Below are 20,323 nucleotides of genomic sequence, written 5' to 3' on the forward strand. Positions count from 1 at the left end.
AATCACGTTTTGATCTTAAACTGAAGAGATTATATAGTAGTAGAGTACATGTGCCGTATCTGATACATATTACAACTGTAAAAAAACTCAACTATGACAGTCATTTGTTGCATTTATAGTCAATCCATGAGGAAAGCATGAAAATAACAAAATGTGAAGGATATTCTTTAGTAACAGATGTGGTAGGAGTGCTTTCATAGAATCACAGAATCTTTTGAGTTGGAAGAGACCTATGAAGGTCATATATTCCAATACTGATCAGATTACTTTGTTATTCAAATGCTACTGCAGCAAAAGCAACTTAGAATTCTATTTTGTAAATACCTCACACTTAAGCTGCATCTTCACAGAATATGTCATGCTAACCATGAAAATCTTCAGAGCAGGGTTGAGTTCAATCATAACATGGAGAGCCTTGTCTAGCTGAATTCATAGAACCATACACTCACAGAATCAGTCATGCTGAAAGGGACCTTAAAGGTCATCTTGTTCAACTGCCCTGCAGTGAACAGGGACACCTACAACTAGATCAGCGTGTTCAGAGCCCCATCCAGCCTGATCAGGCTTAAATATCTTTTTTGTAGTAAAAGTTCTTATGCAGGAACATTGTTGGACTTATGCATATTGCTGGACAAGGCAAAAGCCCTTCTTCAATACTTTCTGTATGAAACCAATGGCCTTTGAGCAGAGTAGACCTGAAGAAGTTTAGAGACAGGTAAGATGTTGTCAGTTTGCTTCTTGTGAGTCAGCAGTCTAGATTATCAGACAATTAATTCTTCTTTTTATCACTTTCCATCATTTTAATAAATTTCTTTTCAAATGCCAAATTAACGCTATGTTTTGGAGTGTCATGTATTTGTGAAGTAAAGAAAGCTGTAGAATGTCTTATTTGTTTCATTTTGGTGCAGAAGGCAATTGTAACTCTTGTTTTTGCTTTCATTTTTGTGAGGGATAAAAATGTGGGAAAAAAGACCTTATCCCACAGCTTTTGAGGTCAGCAATAAATAAGAACAGCTCAAGTTGTCCTACAACAGGTTGACCTGTTTTCACTACATGTCTTCCTATTGATCTCTGTGAAGCTCAAATCAGCCTTATGAGAATGGGAGAAGGTCCCTAACAGAGGAAAAGCAAAAAGAGCAGAAAAGCAATATTTATCTTGTTTTAAAACAAGTTTTGAATAAGGGCCTTAGATCTCTGAATCCTCTGAAGGGTTGGTGAGGCATCCTCACCTTCATTCCCTGGAAACATCTTGTGTAATGCCTGCCTATGACCTAGGGGAGGACTTACTTCTGCAGATCATCTTTGAAATCTTTAAAGGTGTTGCTTTTTAAATATACTGCTCTAGGAATGGAGCTCACAAGCCAATCTTCAAGCACCTGTTCTTTATAACGTGCATGGAGAGAATCAGATGTCCGAGCATGAGAACCATGCAGAAATGTTTAAGCCAGCTCAAGCTGGAGTTGATTGCCTGGGGCTGCAGGGGTAATGCAAACATGTCTCAGCAGCAGCTGCAGGCTGACAGCAGCATCATGAAGTGAGAGGAATGAGTATGATCCTAGTAGAATACACGAGAGGAAAGAACAAGATCCCAGAAGAGGGTGGAGGAGAGAGGAAAGAGACATCTGCAGCTTGGAAAACTGTGATCCTTGCTCCCTCAATCACAGTTCTCTGCAACTGTGCAGATCCCAGCACTCTTCCTGCATCCTCCCATCAACATGCAAGTCCCACTAGCCCTTGAAATCCTGATGACTCCTTCTCAACTTTTCCAGTTCTTAACCCACTGTGTTGCCACTTTGGAACTGAATTTTACTAACAGTACTGAAGCCTGAAGTAACTATGAGTCATTCACCAGGAAAAGGGGAAGAAAGGGTGCAAAAACTTGCCTGGGACTGTTAAGTACAGAAGGTGTTATGATGAAAATGATTTTGTAGATCTCACCCTTGAGTCCTGCCTAAATTTCAACTCAGTTGTGTTTGGGATGCCTGAGTGCTTTTTTGGATTTCTTCCCAACTATGGTCAGACAAGGATGTCTTGGTAAAATTCAAGCACACATAAATAGTGCATTTGCATCACTTTGGAATGTTTTATGTTAGGAATTCATTTTTAAATTTAGTCTTTTTTTTTTTTTAATGATATTCATTTTCATCAAATGCATATTGAAATCCAGTAGGAGCTAATGATCTAAAGGGATAATGGACACCGAGTTTTGAAAATCAGAGAATATACTTTCTTCTTTTTTTCTAGGAAGAAAACATAATGCAACTCAAAGTGTATTTTATTTATTTATTTGATGAATGTTGATTAATTGGAAGGGAGGCTTCCTAGAATGCTAATAAATTGGATGCTAATAATATTGGATGAATTTCAGTAAACCTTGAAAGTCTTACTGTAAAGCACAGTACATTGCAAGTCTCATTATGTCAGTGTTTAGAAATCCTTTCTGAGGAAGTAGGTGGTGATTATAATGCAAATTGTGTAGTGCAAACTAAATATTAGATAGCAATGAGCTGTTCTGTTTAGATTTTATGATTCTTGTTTTCTCAGACAGATAAACCTTTTAAAGTAAATAGTCGTATGGAGTTTCCATGCCCAGTGTGCATTAAAATGCTGATTCTTTTTTTTAGAAAAAAAATCTAAATTTGTGGGAATTATTTAGATTCCCTTTGTATGTGAAGATACAGAAAAGTGCACTTTTTACACTTGCTCTGAAACTTTAATTTTCTGCAGTGACTGCTTACTTCAGAGAAGCTGGAGAAAGGGTGATTTGAACTGGTGTGACATGACTTTCTGACTTTCCTGGCAGTTCTTGTGGCCTTAATTTCTTTAGATTGGTCCTGACTTTCCAATAAATCTCTCCCCAAAGTGATGGCTCTCAGTGCTGCTTCGACACCCTTTCATGACAGTGCACATGTTGGAAGCCTAACTGCCCCCAGCATGTGTGTTATATAATGAAGCCATCTTTATGTCCAGGATGGGTTCCTATGGCAACAGAAATCCATTTGCTGAAAGGTTAATTAGTCATGTTGGTAAATGAAGTGCTATAGAGAGCTGATCCTGAGTGGTGACTGATCCCACTACCTGTGCCTGCTGCAGCAGTGATTCTTGGTTTGGTAGAGCGTACCATTCACCACGTGTTTGAATTTTTACAGTGAGAACAATCATCAGCAGAACAGCTCCCAGGGGCATGTTGGAACCCACGTCACTGGAGATTTGTAAAATGAGACTGGACAGGGTGCTATGTAATGTCAGCTCAGCTCCCTTTTCCACAAAAGCTTGGACCAGATGATCTCTTGAGGTCCCTTCCCTTCTGATTTTGTGAAGATTTTCTTTGGTTTTGTTAGCGTGGAGAAGTAATGTCAAAATTCAGCAGATATCATTCTGGAAAACAGATGAACAAGGAAGCAACAGCCAGGGGTTTATGAGCAACCAGTGCATTATCCCTTCCTCCTTGTTTAACTTCTTCACCAGTCTGTAATTAAGTGTGACACAGAGTGAAGAGTTCCAGACCAAATCCTCATAGACTTCCTAGGATCCATTTTATTGGTATCTGAGAACAGATATGAGAAAGTGTAATCTCTGCATTAGTCCTACAAAGGCATCAGGCATAGTGAATATATTGAGAGAAAACTCCTCTGAAACACCATAGAGTTAAAGCTACAGCTGTTTTCCATAAGCTGGGACTAAGCTTTGCAAAGACAACAGGGAATGTATCTTTAGGTCAAGTTTAATAATTGCATCTTTGATTTCAGACAGTTACTTTTTTCAGTTTCATTTCTTCATTTGTATCCCTGTTAAAATGGTCATCATCTTGAGTTTTTGCATTTCCTTTTTGAAAGCAAACATTGATTCAGTGATTTTGCTTACATGATGTGAAGTGTAGGTAAAATCCTTAGTTAGTATTGTAAGTTGAGCAAGGCACAGATTTCATTTTGGAAGTGTCTTCATGGGAGACATTAGAGTATTTTTTACCATTTTGACCCAAACTGGATCTAGTGAGAAAGGAATATTGCAGGATTTGTATGTAATGCTCTCTACCTCTCATCAACCAGTGACTTTATTTACTAAGAAGCGTGTGCAGATGTGGAAGGAAAAGCTGATAGACTTGAGCCAAAAAAAATGTGTACTGAGCTTAGCCATGCTTTTATCTATTTTCTTTTTCTTCCTTTGCCTAGTTTGATTTTATGCCCTTCAGCATAGCATCCATCTGTAAGAAGTGCATCACTGTTTCTTTTTGAAACCATGTGAGTAAGAAGTACTAGCAAAATTGTACCTGACTTGCAGCAAGAAATCAGGGTCACTTGTTCAGAGGAATTTCCTTAGCAAAGAGTAAAAAACGCCGTATTAGATGATGGCAGTTTTAGACTTTGGAAGATTGTAATCACAATTTGCAAATGTGTTTGTGTATTACTTGTGGGAGTAGTCAAGAATATGCAGAATGTATATTGGATGCACATAAATGTTTGTGGGGTTTTTTTTCTTCCTGTTGTTGTAGAAGAAAATCTATTTTGTAGAGATGAGAGTCTATTAAATAAATCTACTATGAAATAGGATGACTTGTTGCTTATTTCCTAGTCCAAGCTTAGATCATTTTGGTGATGGATGCAGAACAGCTAGATATCCTGTTCCTAGTGTGATTGAAGCCTCATGAGGCCTGATAGATGCTCATCAGCAGAGATAGCTGGCAATATATTTGAAGGACGTGATGGAGGTCACTTTTAAAAATCTGTCTGAATTCTACCAACATTTTTGTGTAGCAACTTAGCTTATATTGCAGCAAATAAGTCTGTTCAGTCTCAAAGAGAAAAAGAGAGTTAATAGCAAGTAGATGCAACTTCAGTTTGTTTGCTTGCTTTTTTTTTTGTTCCCAATTGTGTCCCTTTGCGCAGAACAGGGTAATCCAACTAGAAACCACAGAAATATGCAGGAACTGGGCGTGTGGTTTCTGTTATTAGTAACTGTTTCTGAATTAATCTAAAATAGTCTTCCTGGCCAGGTGTTCTCACCCCTTGAGAACTAAGTCACCACCCCTGCAGGTATTCAAGAAAATGGCAGATGTGGTACTGAGGGACATGGCTTAGTGGGCATGGTGGTGATGGATTGACAGTGGGACTACATGATTTTATGGGTCTTTGCCAATCTTGATGATTCTGATTCTATTATTAAGTGTTTCTAAGTCAGTCTGACCTTCATGGGGGCAAGGAGGTGAGTAGCAGTAAACGTGGCATCTGTATGCAAAAAACTTTGTGAATGAGCTAATGCTGTGTCCTACTTCTAGTAGAGAACTCAAGTGTAGTATCTGGAAAAGGAATGTAAAAGCTGTGTTGAAACAAAGAGGGAAGGCATGCCGTGGGTTACTGCATTGTGTGGATAATGTGGATGCAGTGTTGAAGTAATGCTTTTGGACAGCTAAACCAGTATGTAAAAAAAAAATGTGTATGGTTTGTCTAACAGTAATTGTATTACCCCAAAACTTTCATATTTTCCCTGGGGGGACAGCACAAAGCCAGCAGGAAAAAAGGAAAAAAAAAAAAAAAAACAACAAAAAGACACTGCAGATATGTGCTGTTAGGGTGATAGGGAATAACTTCAAAGGCAAGAACCCTTGTCAAGTAGGTTTTGACACATAGCTCTACTTGCCAGTATTAAAATGTATTCTCCAGAGTTCTGTGTAATGGCTAGAAAAAAGTACGTATGTTTACACAAAAAAACATGAATGTTGGCTTTTAAAGAAGTGGCTGGACTACTGGTATCTTTGGGTAATCTGCTACAATAGCATATATTGGCGAGAGGATATGTTTATGTAAAAAACCAATTTGTAGACAAGGAATGCTGAGTGGGATTTGTCTTGTCCGAGCATGCCTAACATAAAAGACTGGAAGATTAGCCTTGTCAATAGTAATCACTCCCTCTTTCTTCAGCCCTTCCAGGGGAAGAATGATACCCCATGCGTATCCCTCCTCAGTATCTGCTTTGACTCAACCAAATTGTAACAAAAATTTTATTGATAATTTATCTGCAAAGTAACACTGCCTCACATTTCTTAATGAGAGATCAAATCATGTCATTGCTTCCTCTAGTCAGCTAAACTCTAACAAAAAAAAAAAAAAACCTAAAATTTACATTTGTCTTTTTTTTATTTTGTTGGTGAAGTATTAATTAGTAGTATTCATCAAACCGATTTCTGTATGCACAGCTAACTGGAAAAAAAAACAAACAACAAAACAATCCCAAAAAGCACAGGGTAATGTGCAAAAGCCTATCCAAGGATGGTATGCAAAAACGGTGTGCATATGGAGATTACAGTTTACAAGTAAGAAAACATACTGATTGCTTAACAATTACATCTCAGCAAAGATCAGTGATTTTATTTCTTGTTTCAAGACTTCGTCCTCATTTTTGACTCTGAACAATATGCAGTTTTCACTTGATGTTTCTGTTAATTTCAAGACTGCTCAACTTACCTGGGTTTGCACAAAAGGGCGTATTTCAAGTGATTTTAAAGAAAAATCAGTGAGGGCAACTCCACTCAGGGTGCTACAGAAAAAAAAGAAAAAGTATATCTTAGCATGCTTGTAACAAATGTTATCTCCCCTTTGAAGTTTATAATGTGTAGGGATAATTGAATATTACATTTCAGATTCATCTGCAGAAAATAATATACATTTTGCAATTCCAAATCAAGCAGTTTTTACATGATTTCAAGTTTGATTCTCGCATTAAACATTTAATAATATGATTATTTGCATGTTTTAAAATTGGAGTAGATGCGGGTATTAGCAGATGCAGTAGTAGGTGCAAGTAGATGCCTTCAAATCACCTAAGTGCATGCAATAATTCAACTTTTAATCAGCAGGTATGAATTTACTGTGCTGTTGGTTTCATTAAATTGCTCAGGCAGCACTGATGTCTGTAGTGTGTCAGTAAATAACGTTGGCAGACTGAATATGTAGAGATGTGAATCTCAAAAATATGATGAGGTTACATAAGAGAAGAAATCTGTTAATCTCTGTTAGTGATCAGATATTAGGCCGAGAAAACCTGCAGGTTTGATCCCTGACAGCTACGGGACCATCACCATTAGATACATACCTAAAGGGAATATACCTTGGCAAAAAGGTTAAATATCTGTGGAAAGGTGCCAATGAAGAGCAAGATTTTTATATTAGCTGTTGTTATTTCATATATTGTTTTGATTTCTGGTTGGAAACCTCCTTTGGAGAAAACTTCTTATTCATATACCAGGTCTGACTTTAGCTGAATCTTTCAACAAATGTGGTGGCTATATTTAAGTGAACTGGCTAGTTATTGTACAGTATTTCTTGATCTTTCTTTGAATACTGTACATATATTGTAACTGAGCATCCCATTATAGTGACTTCATGGAGGTTTGGTATTTTTATTCTGCAGCTGGAGAGCAATTTGAGCTTTTAAATGATCATTTAAGAGCAGTGGTTTGATTATGAGCTTGAAGGAGCTAATGAGTTTGTTCTGTTAAGTAAAGTCTAACTAGGGAAAGTACTGATGCTACAAGAGACTATTCTATAGCACACTTAAATCTCCTGCAATATGTACGCATGAAGGAGTGATTCATTTAGCTGCAGCTTTCAAAGTACATTATGTGTGTAATGTTTTTTTTGAAGAAAAAAGATAAACTAGTGGGTTAACTTGAAATGTACATAGATCTCTCCAAAAGTAATGGCTCCTATTTATTTCTATGGAAATTACAAGAAATACAAAGAGCACAATAACACTATTTGAGAGACCAAATTCTCAGCTACAAAACAATATTTTATAATGTCGTGATCACCATTGGCTGTCCATTTTTGCCAGAGATGAACAAGAGACTGCATGCTGTGCTCATAAAAATCCGCATGGCCATCCAGAATGTGGTTTGTCTTTCACATCACTGTCACCACTGTAGCAACACAAAATGTACCACCTCACTGCTCTCACATCCACTGGTAGGTCTCCATAAATGTTCAGCAAATGTCAGTGGGTTCAGTTTCTTTCTGCATGGAGGAATTCAGTGATATGCCTTTGCTTCATATGCGATTCCATGCCAGACACCACTTTGTCAGAGTACCCCTCCGTTGCCTTCTATGTTGCATATAAATGGAATATTGGCAGGAAGGTTTAAACTGCCATACCAGCTCCTCTGATGTCCTGAGCCAACATAATGAAATAGAAGGCATTACTTTTGGAGCAGCCCCTGTAGCTTATTCAGAGTCTGTAAGCACTGTCAAAAGCAGTAAGAGTTGTACTGTGGAAAAGCATTTGCTAACTTGTGGTCTGAGACATTGTTACTGATCATTCTTGTGTTGATTATAGAATTTTTTCTAACTGCTAATCTAACGGGCTTTTTTTTCTTCTTCTTCTTTTTTTTCTTTTTTAATTTGTAGTGTGACTTTACTCTTTGGTCTTCATCTTCACATCAAAGTCTAAAAATTCTGATTGCTTCCATGATTGAGGCAAATGTCTGTGGGAGGAGATTTATTCTACTACATGTCTAGTAAACAGGGTGGGGAATCTCTTTGCAATCATAAGTACATTATTTAAGAACCGGCGTAAATTGAGTCTCATGATTGCTAGATATAGGAAGGCCAGCTTTCTCATTTTGTCTCCACCAAGAATTAGCATAAACAGTTGCTCCATAACCCAGTAGGATTTTGTGATCTCTTTTTCATTGCTGACATAGCTAATACACATAGTACACTTTAATAGTTCTCTATGGTATCAGTGTTTTATAAATCATGAAGAGTCATTGCTGCTCTCCTTTCAGTTTGTGATGTGATGTGTATTATCACAATTGTTTTTACACTGAAGACTAACAGGAAAGTGAAGAGGCTGCATCTTCATCGTGGTTCACTAGCAGGGGATTAGACTCAAGTATGAGTTGACAGGTCACTGGGGTACAGTTCTAAACAGCAAACTATACTTGCCTACATTAGTGTTACATATCCGAGGTTGCTATATTAGGTAATGAGACACTATTGAAAAGCGCATATTGTTGTTCTATTTTCTTACCAGGTAAATAGAAATATAAATATTTAGCCAGATTTATAATTATTGCTATCCACAGGGATCCCTGCTGTCTACAGGGAATATGCAGTCTGTGTGTTCAGAACTAATTCTGTATGAATACAGTGTAAACTTTTACTTGTGGGAGAGTTTCCCCCCCTCATATTCTATAGTCTTATGCAGCATATAAATCAAACTTAGCCATCAGATATCATCTGTAATTCTACGTCATTCTAGTCTTATTCTCTGAACATACACAGAAAATGACCAGTTTACAGGTGGGTTTGTTGGAATTCATTTTGTTTTAATGAAGGCTTGCTTGAGGAGATTTCTCCAAGTAAATGTTTGTTTTGTCTCTTCCTTTCTTCTCTGTTTTGTATGTGGCACATTTTCAGTTGTTGTTTTTGTTCTCCCCCCCTTTTTTTTTTTTTTTTTTTTTTCTATTCATGTGTGTGTGTAAGAGGTGGGTAAAGGGATTGTGCAGTTGAGGACTTTGGACTACAAAACTATGAAATTCCTTTATTCTAGGAATGGATCATGAAATACAATATTTTCCACTTCCTATTTCCAGATCTCCTTCTATTTAAATCTCTGTTGCATTTATTCTAAAAAAAAAAGTTGTCTTGCCTCATCCCAACTGTACAAATTAGAAATTTATATTCACACTAATTTTAAAACATTACTTCTCACTGAAGATAACATTGATCTGTCTTCTGCTTTGCCCTTCTGATGGCTGTAGCTTTAAATGTCTCATGCTTATTTACTGTCTTGTCTGTTTCCAGTATTAAGCCCACAGTTAACATTACTTTTATTATCTAAATTATTTAACACATAAATTGTGCCTTAAACTCACCCATTGTAATTTGTATGTGATTTTGCATTTCCAACTAAAATTAGATAAGGAGAAAAACTCACTAATGTGAGCAGAAGTAGCAGTTCAACATCAAAACAAAAATGGAATCCAGACTCTAAATACAATCAAGCACACAATGATGAAAAAATTAACTAACCCCAAAGGATATTTTTTCATTTTCCATCATTGTGACAAAAGCATTAGAAATACTGATTGTGAGTCAGAAAATAGTAACCTTTCATATTTTTCTTAGGAAATCAAATTGTTTTACCATTAATATGGTATCTTCTTTTGTATAAGTTATACTGCTTAAAGATGAACTATATTCTACATAATGACAGTTCAACATAAATGCTTCTCATTTATTTCAACCTCATATTATTACTGTCTGACATACTTACGTCTCATCATAATTTGGCCAACATGACACAAAAGTATTAGCAAATTTCTTGAAGCTCCATAGCGTGCATTTCTGTAACAGATAAGACTCTCAAGTGAGTAGCATATTGAAAAAAAGAACTGAAGGGTAAGAGAAAGTTGTGCACAATGTTTTGGATTCCTGTAGATGAAGAGTTCTAAAGACTTCATGTAGTGAAGTTTTGTCATTAAAAAAAAATATATAAAAAATCTACCATCTGAAATTCTTCCTAATGCTCATATAGTATTTATCTTCAGTTGTAAAGTAACATATCATCCAATTAGTTCAGTCCTTGAAAAGCTTGGATGTGTGTGAAAAGTCAAGCAATGAAATAAAGTATACGATTAAACCTAGGAGGTTCCATGGATCTACCGTCTGAAGTCAAAACAGAGATGTCTAAAATTGTGACTGTGGCTTTGCCTCAAGATAGCATCTTGTGCTGTTGGTCAAGGTCATCCAGTCTGTCCAATTCTTATTATATTCTCTTGAATTAGTTGTTTGGTTGTAAGAATAAAATTCTAAACCAGTATCTGCAGGGAGAAAGAAGCACCAATATATTTATTCAGGTACTGGTCATATTTGTTTTACTGGATGCTCAGTGTTGGAACTTCCCTTTATCTGTTTGTGATGCAGTGTTTAACTTGCAGATGGCAAAATAAGTTTTTCAATAAGAGCAACTTGTCTTTTATGACACAGTTACATTCAGCTCTGTATTCTTGTTCTGATATGCATATTCGTTCCCCATGAATCAGAAATGCAGAAGGATTTTTACAGCAGTGTTTTCCCATAGGAGTAACTTATCTGTTGTACAATTATCTACTGAGATAAAATTAAGAATTTCCAGAAATAATAATCACTGTAAGAATAACATATAATAGTGAAGAGGAAGTGCAAAAGCAGATGAGCCTTTCTTTTGTTCTTCTTGCAAAGGTGTTTTCCTCAAAATCTTTGTATTTTTCAAATCTGGACTCACGTTGAAAGTTTGTTCTACATAATTGATTTTTTGGCACATAAACTCTAGATGACATGTCTAATATATACTGCAGGCATCTGTTCTTCTCTGATACAAAGTTCTGCTAGAACATTTTAAATGCTTTCAGCTACCAGATGGTGGTATATATTTTCAAGAGGGTTTTTTTTATTTTGAACCCAGGCTTAGGTTATCTCAGTCAAACCAGTTTGGCTTGTGAATTCTGAACATAATATTAGGGAAGCAACTGTGTGCAATGATACTTAGTTTACTAGAATCGTAGAACAGCATGGATTAGATAGGACCTTACAGATCATCTGGTTCCAATCCCTCTGCCACCCCCTGGATCAGGCTCCCTTAAAGCCCTGTCACCTGGCTGTGAATGTCTTCAAGCACGGGGCATCCACAACTTTTCTGGACAACCTGTTCAAGTGCTTCAGCACCCTCTGAGTAAAAGAATTCCTCCTAATAGCTAATCTAAATCTCCTCTCATTTGGTTTTAAATAATTTCCCCTTTTCCTATCTTTTCAGACCATATGAAAAGTCAGTCCCCCTCCTCTTTATAAGCTCCTTTCAAGAAGTGGAAGGTTCTTTGGATTTTCCTTTCTCTCTTCCTTAAAAAAAGAGGAGTGATATTTCCATTTTTCCAGTCTCCAGGGACTCCATCTGACATCAGTGACTTTTTGAATATGGTGGAGACTGGCTTGGCAACTACATCAGCCAGTTCATTCAGGACCCTGGTATGCATATCATCAAGCCCCATAGACTTGTGTACACATTCAGTCTCATAATGCCTGCTCATTGAGGTTTTATTTTTTCTATCATTTACTAATATTTATAGGAAGCAGAATTACAGCAGTCCATTTGAACTGGTATGATTTCTTTTGTATAACATGATTTTGTGGGGTTTGTAGCAGTTATTTTGTCATTTGATAAACTAATGTTGAATTTTTATATTGAACCTAAAGAATTAAAGGGCACAAAGTGATTTGTCTTACCGTGCAGAATCAATATGTCTTTTAAGGTAAGGATGATCTAGTTGTAAATTTACTGACATGTTTAAAAAAAAAAAAAAGAAGGAAAAAGTTAAAAAAGGCCCATATATCAAAATTTAATTAATTTAAATATTAGGTTCTTTTTTTGTTTTAATACCTTTCTTTAATAAACACAGTAGATGGAATGTTGAATCGCCTTTTTTTATTGCTCATTTTAATAAATTGCATTGAGAATTTTTAAAGGTGACTAAATGACTTGCAGTAATCTGTGATAGTGAAAATGGCATTATTAGATTTAAATAAATAAATGTTTGCTTACTGTAATCTGTAATGATGATGAACTTTACAAATAGGGCAAAAAGTACTTGAATGAAATGAAGTGCTTTAATGCATTCAGTAATAACTTTGATAAAACCTTCATTTTCAGAGCATAATCATTATTTTAAAACATTAAAAATAAAATGAGTTGATGAAGCCACAAGTAGCCTTGAACTCCTCGTCCCTTCTGTGAGATTTGATGTAACACACTGTGTCATTTTAAAGCAAAACCAGAAGTAACAGGAATGTTTTAAACAGACAGAGGAGTTGGAGCATCCATAAATAATTGAAAGAATGGAACTGACCTTGACTGCAGCTTGGCTTTCTGTATGGTCTTAAGTTAAACAGAATCTTATATTTTGCTTTTCTTGACTGTTACATGAGAGCCTAATTCCAAGCTGAATCTTCTCATATCCTCCACTGGGTTTTAAATAGGTTTCAGAATGCAAAAGCTGAATCTCCAGTGGTTGTTTTAAAGGCTAATAAGATAATATTTGTGCCATGCATAGAAAATGTAAGGTAATTCCCTACCAATATGCTGAATTTAGAAACAGCTATAGTCCAGGTGTAGATGGAGAGAAAGCAAGTGAACGATGAAGCAAACAACATGTCTGTGCCACCATGACCATGTCATATGGTTCTGGAATGTATAGCAATGTCCAGAGATTATTTATTCTTCACCTTTCTGTGTCCAATAAGCCTGTGTTATCTGAGATAGGCCATAAAAAATGTTGTGAGTGGCAGCCTCCAAGACAATAACCATTTCATGTTCCTTGTACAGTGAGAATTCTTGTCTCACTATTCTTTAACAAATGCAAACTTTTTAAAATGGGGGGGGGGGGGGGGGGGGGGGGGGGGGGGGGGGGGGGGGGGGGGGGGGGGGGGGAGAACTGGAGTCTGTGTTTGAGCAAACATATGGTTAAAATATTGCTGGGCTATGCTAAATATTAAGGATTCTAGATAAATATTCAATTTGGGGGGAATATTTACTCTGTTGTTTTCATCTAGACTAACCAGGGATGCTAGGATATAGATTTTGGCTTACTAAGCTGTTTTAGACGAGCGGAAGATTTGATTATTTTCATGTCCAAAGAATAGAGGAGTATGAATGAGATACTGTTAAGATTAGCTCTTGTGAAATATAGTTTATTGCAAAAGTTAAATAAATATAGCTCCATTGTGTTTGGGTTCCCAACCATGATATGCCATCTTTTGAATATGAAGAATTCCCCTTGAGGTTGGAGACCTGCAAGGGTGGATATGACAGCTGGACTTCAAGACCATTCAAAGGAAACCTGTACTCTGAGCTTGTAGAGCAGTCTCTATGGGCTCATTAAAAGTGAAAAAAGTGACAATAGTAAGTGAAAATGTATGTACCTTTAAAGATGTTTGGCTTCCTGCTCTATTTCATGTTTTCATGTAGAGTTTAGCTTAAGAGCCTGTAGCACAACACAAAAAATAAATTGTTTAAACAGTATTCAAATCTGCTTTTCCTGGGAAGCAGGTACTGGTAAATTCTGCACTAAGCCATGAAGTCTTTCTTTTTTGTTGTCGTTTTTTAAACAGAAAATTATTGCCAAAGGGACATTCCCTTGTTTTATTATCTGACATTTCTTTGCCTCACTTTTTCAGTGAAGAGCAATTGAGATCAAGAAGGATAGTGAACTTTTGAGGTAAGAATCAGGGACAGCTGAAAGGTATGCTTTACAGCCAATGAAGATCACCTATTGTTTATGTGACTACGAGCCATGGGGTAGCTCCTATCTCCATACACATCTTTGTTGAAAAATTTAAAGATAACCAAAGCTGCTGGGAAATGTTCTTTTAATCCTGCCTCTTACCCCAAGAATGCCTGAGAATTGAACAGAAAAGCTTAGGGAACACACTGAAGTATTGTAATAAATAAACATGTTTGGCTGTGGATAAAGACGATTGGACACATCTGCCTTTAGGGATGTATAATGGAGTCCTGCGTAGCCAGAGGGGCCAGTTAAGAGTGATCTGAGCTGTTGCAGCCTCCAGGAAATACTAATGATTTCATTTAATGCTTATGTAGCACTTCTTTCAGTGTTTAACTGGAGACTTGCAACTTAAGGCTTCTTGTGACTTAAAACAAAAGTATAGCTGAAATTTGTTAAAAAAAATAATGCCCACAAAAGATTCAGTGTCCTATGCCTAAACCTCTAGTTTTCCAGCAAGAGCATGATTAGAAACTAAATACAAGCAGAGGGCAGAAATGTCTTCCTCCTTGTAGAAATACCCTAGGAGAAGAGCACTCAAAGAGAATCAAAGGAAGACATCAATCCATGCAAACTTGAGCTTCATGAAATGTACCTTGCTGCATACAAGGTTCCATAATTTCTGACAAGATGATAATTTGCAGACTTCCTTTCTTTTTTTATTTATTTTGACTTCTAGCAAATTCTGCTAAAACTAATAGGATTTTTTTTTTCTTTTAGAATGTGGAGGAAAAAAAAGTACTGAGGTAGTATTATCAAGATGTGGCCTCTCCTGGTATTCTGCTCCTAATAGCAGAGTTCACTATAGAAATATAGGAATGCACAAGCTATGTGAGTAGTTATGGACATAGCTGACCAAACAAATATAACTGTGCTCAGTCCACCCAGTGCAGTGGTGATGCACCTGGGAGACCAACCCCACCTCTCTACAACCTCCTTTCAGGGAGTTGTAGAGAATATTGAAGTCTCCCCTCAGCCTCCTCTTCAACAGACTAAACAACCCCAGTTCCCTTAGCCTCTCCTCGTAAGGCTTGTGCTCCAGACCTTATGCAACTTCATTGCCCTAATCTGGACATGTTCCACCACTTCAGTGTCTTTCTTGTATTGAAAGGACCAAAACTGAATGTGGCACTTGAGATGTAGCTTCACCAGTGCCAAGTACAGAGGGATAATTGCTTGAATCAACGTTGAAGCTCACATAATTGGCCTCAGCCCATTGATCCAGCCTGTCTAGATTCCTCTGTAGGGCCTTCCTACCCTCAGGTAGATCAGTACTTCCATCCAACTTGGTGCGATCTGCAGATTTATTAAGGGTGCACTCAATCCCCTTGTCTAGGTCATCAATAAAGATATTAAACAGAACCAGCCTTAATACTGACCTGTGAGGAACACCACTCATGACCAGTTGGCACTCTCTGGGCCTGGCTGTCCAGCCAGCTTTTTACCCAGGAAAAAGCTGGGTTACATTTGTCCAAGCCATGGGCTGCCAGCTTCTCCAGGAGAATATTGTGGAAGATGAAGTCAAAGACTTTACTAAAGTTTAGATCAGTAGTTGCTCTTACCAACATCCAGTTACACATCAGCATCTACTTGCATGCATAATTATACATGCAGCTTTTTTAAAATTAGGTCGTTTATAATTATACTTATTCTGCCACTAACAAAGTGATCATTTCTCTTACTATTTCAATAGCAGACTTTATTCTACATCCATTGGTATAATAAAGTTAGATAGTTTATGATTAGAGAAACACTCTAATGATTGGAAAACTGATTAATTGTGAGCAGTGCAGGCAGACTTCAAAGTTTGTTTCACTGCTCCTTCACTGTAGACCATTGTCACACTTCCTTGGGACTCTTCCCAGGAAAAGTGTGCTTCAGAAACAGAGACCTCAAGTGCTGAAAACGTATCCATCTTATGGAGAATAGCAGCCAGTTCTTTGATTTATCTGTGGTATTTGTTTGTTTGTTTTTGTTTTGTTTTGTTATTGTTGTTCTCTCCCTCCCCTTTCATAAACAGTGCAGAAAAGTAAATTTTCCATGCAGTATACTGTAACCAAAATGAAAACAAGAAACCTAAAATCCTATCATGTTTTCCTTAAAAATGAAGGTATTTTTAAAACAGCTTTAAATAACTCTTTCTATAGCAAAAATTCTTTTGTCTGAAATAAATCAACAAGCTCTAGAAATTGTGTTTTGCTTAATTTTCTCAGAAAAATAATTTGTCCCAAACACGAAGATATTTTCCAAACGCTGCAGGAATCTTATCATTTCAAAGATCTGAGTCTATACTGTGTACTCAGATTATAGACTACGAGGTATACACAATACTTCCAAGATAGTAGCGTTATTCTAATACTAAAAAGGTTTCAATTGTGTATAATGTACTGACTTCAATGTAGAGGTTTCTTATATTGAAAATGTTCATAATGGTTTTATTTGAAATGCATACAACCAGATACGTTTGTTGACTCTCCGTATTCCTGCTTTGTATCAGAGGGCAGTGAATTTTTCTCTGGATATTTTTTGGACACGTTATGTGTAAAGGTTTTATATTTATTTCAAAGACATGCTCCAGTCAAACTTACACCCTCTGCTGAGATGGAATCTTGTGTTTATTTCTTCAGTATTTTTTTCTTTGCAACATTGATTAAAAATGAGAAATGGCAATGAATTCTTCTCTCAGAATGTATCTGTACCGTACTTCGTCGTAATCATGTAATCTGACTGATTACATAGGCTGATTACAAAAGCAAGTGCTCAGATTGATTACCTAGAACAGCTTCCCCATTGCAAATAACTGTCATTAAAGGGCCAATTGTACTCTCATGCTAGCTTAATTCCAAATTCATTCCCTTTATAATTAATGGAATGTCTTTGGATTTCCACCAAGATATAATATTCAGTGAACAATTCAGATAGCAAACTCACAGTCATACATATCTACTGTCATACTACTGTATAAATTTTAATCGTATGTTCTCCTAAAGACAGAGAGAATCTTTTGGGATGATTGTGCAGGGGTCATTATCTGAAATACAGATTAAAGAAAGGAGCTATGTAAAGTGGAATATTCTTGTTTGTTTGTTTTAAAGAGTGGGAAGTTGAGGTCTGGGTGATACAAACCAGCCATTTTGATCGGTTGATGTCTTTAATGGTGCTGAGAAATTGCTTGGAAATACGCTCCAGGAAAAAAAAGATATCGCATACTTCAGCAGCATCATTTATTTGCCATGGCTACGTCTGCAATTCCTATTGTAGGTAGTGCTCTTCCTTGACAGCTGTAGACCTTTCTGCAGTTGAAATATGTTTCCATTAATGTTGAGATGCATTGAGGTTACTTGGATACTAATGGTGTGCCAGTATTTCCTGATAAGGCGTAAGCTGTTCTTACATTCCCCCATAGGGGATTCATTTGCTATGATACCAGATACAATGGTGTTAGTATGGCTCTACTAGCCCCTCTTGATCTTTGAGTCTCTTGTGCTCATGAGATGAACTGAAATTTTACAAAAACAGCAAAGCATATTCACTGGAACCTGATCTAGGAAACAAACTTACATCATTTAAATATCTAACTCTACATGATACTGCTTTTATGTAAGAAAAGCATAGTATTCAATATATATAGTATTATATATAAAAGCATAATATTCAATATGTGATTAGTAGAGATCTGTGGAAAGTCCATTGAGCCAGATAAATTATACTAATGTAGAAGTGATGTTAAAATCAGCAGTACTATCACATGCAGTTTCAGCAATGTTACACTCATAAAATAGGCTGTGGCTCTTTCTAACCATAAAAAATATGAATCTGGAGTTCTTTGTAGTTAGCAAAAATGCAGAAATTCCTCTATTTTTATGGTAAATGGGTTCTTCTAAAAATTGATAGGTGTCAATAATTTAATGCATAAATAAGTTGTATATGTACGGGTTGCAGTCTACGTTTTAGATCAATCCCTTCAACAACTGGAAGCATCATAATAAATACATTTAAGCACCGTCTAGTACCCAGTGTTAATAATAAGGCACACAGGAAAGCATTTTAAGATTTCTCACAGGACTTCATTGTCTTTGATGTATGACAGAAGGAAAGATAAAGGGCTTCATCCTTCAGTTTCTTCAGTTACTCAACTTCTTGTAAGCATGCACTGCATTTGAACAGGAATATTGCTTAATACTGTTGTATTACCCAAGTTCATTGCACCAAAATCAACAGTGTCATGGTTTGAGCACTTCTGAGCTGATTCTGTTGTTTAATCTGTAAATTCACAACCTGCTGTACAAGTTATCGCTATCAAAATCTGATTAAGAGGTTAAAGGTGGGTAGGTGGGATAGGAATATCAAGTGCTATACCTTTCTAACTCTCGTTTAAAGACCTGATGGCAAATAGCTGATAGCAGTAGGTTACTATTGCAAAGGCTTGAACAGGACCCCGAAATGGGTGGTGGTGCACATCTATGTCAGCTGGGTATCAACAGCGATATCAGCCTCTCAATTACAGTTATCTTTCAAGTTTCATGACACAATCGTGAAATATGCTAAAAAATAATACCAATGCAAAGAACTCAGTAAAAAGTTGCCTGTGTTCTACAGCTACTGAACTGAAAAGTTACTGAAGGAGGAGTGAAATACAGAAGAGAAAAACACTTTAATAAATCTTAACAGTTGATTCTAATGAATGTTGATTGACTATGTAACTTTTAGCTAGGTTTGAGTTGGAATAAATGTCAAATATAATTCCGTTCTCACAGCAGTGTGAAAAGAACTGTTACTTCCCTCAGAGAAAACCTGTCAGCCCAACTTTCTTACAGGACTTTTCTGTCTTGCTCACTCATTATCTCTTTTTAATGAAGCCTTTCACAATTGACACTTCCTTAACAAAAGGTAACACAGGTCATTCTATTAAACAGTCTATTCTTCCATCAGTAACATCACATCTATAATCTGAGATCAGAAGCTATTATTTCCTCTTTATCTAATAGAAATCTGAATTGTTACACATAAGAGTACTGTGGTTTTCTGATGTGATGTCTCCAAACCATGGGTGACTGACAATTATGGCACATATTGACGTCAGGTTGAAGATATTTATTTTCTATAAATATTAAAAACAAACAAAAAAAAAACAACCAAAAGCAAACATCCCCCTCTATAGACTTCCCATACCTGAAACTAATAAACGTGCAGTATTACGCACTTGAGTGGAACTGAAAATGCATTGCATTAATTTCCAGATCTGCAATAGACTTCACAACCAGAGAATCCTTTGGGGAGCAGATTTGACGGATGGTGGGAGAGGAGAGAAATTATCAAAATTGCTTACTACCTATCATTAAGATCAGATTTTCAAGAGCTTATAGTGCTGAGTTCTTACATAATTGAAAAATGTCCTCACGGGGTCACAATAGCAGCTGCTGTATGCACATCATTTTTGAAAAAGAGGTCTTCATTTCTGTGCTTCAAAAAACAATGAGACAGTGGGGTTTTTCGTTTGCTTGTTTGTCGGTGGTTTTGTTTTGTTTTTGTATTATTATTGTTATTATTTTAAAAGCTAGACTTTCTTTTTTTCCCATCCATTCACTACTCAGAGAGAGAAGATAATATTCTTCTCCTGTGTTTATTTTATTTCCATTTCAAATGAAGGGCAGCGTCTGTCTGTCCATCTCAGTGATCACATTTCTGATCTGCTGTGAGTGGTGCAGTCATATATCATATTTCTATCTGTTACATTTTATTTTTTTATTTTTTTTGCAGGATCACACAGCTTTTAATTTAAAACCGACAGAGTAAGGCCAGCACCTGTGTGGGGCAAGTTAGGAGATGCAAGTATTAGATTCCCTCCTAATAGGGATTTTAAAATGGAAGGATTTCCCTTCAAGGACAATGAGGAATGGTGCAAGAACAGGGAGAGAAAGGAAGAGCAGGAGCAGAAAGTTGTAGGTGCTGGAGATTGCTTGTGACAAGTGATTCAGAAAGCAGCTGTCATGTCAATAATTCAGCCACGAT

At 36.6% G+C, this 20,323-nt stretch overlaps 1 protein-coding gene across 1 annotated transcript in view; it reads left to right on the plus strand.

The window, feature by feature from the left end:
• Positions 1-20,323, plus strand: part of SORCS2 (sortilin related VPS10 domain containing receptor 2) — a 534,993-nt gene that overhangs the window by 387,488 nt on the left and 127,182 nt on the right. The gene's annotated exons all lie outside the window — the stretch shown is intronic.

Source organism: Gallus gallus, chromosome 4 (assembly GCF_016699485.2).
Source record: "Gallus gallus isolate bGalGal1 chromosome 4, bGalGal1.mat.broiler.GRCg7b, whole genome shotgun sequence".
In the NCBI taxonomy this organism is placed as follows: domain Eukaryota; kingdom Metazoa; phylum Chordata; class Aves; order Galliformes; family Phasianidae; genus Gallus; species Gallus gallus.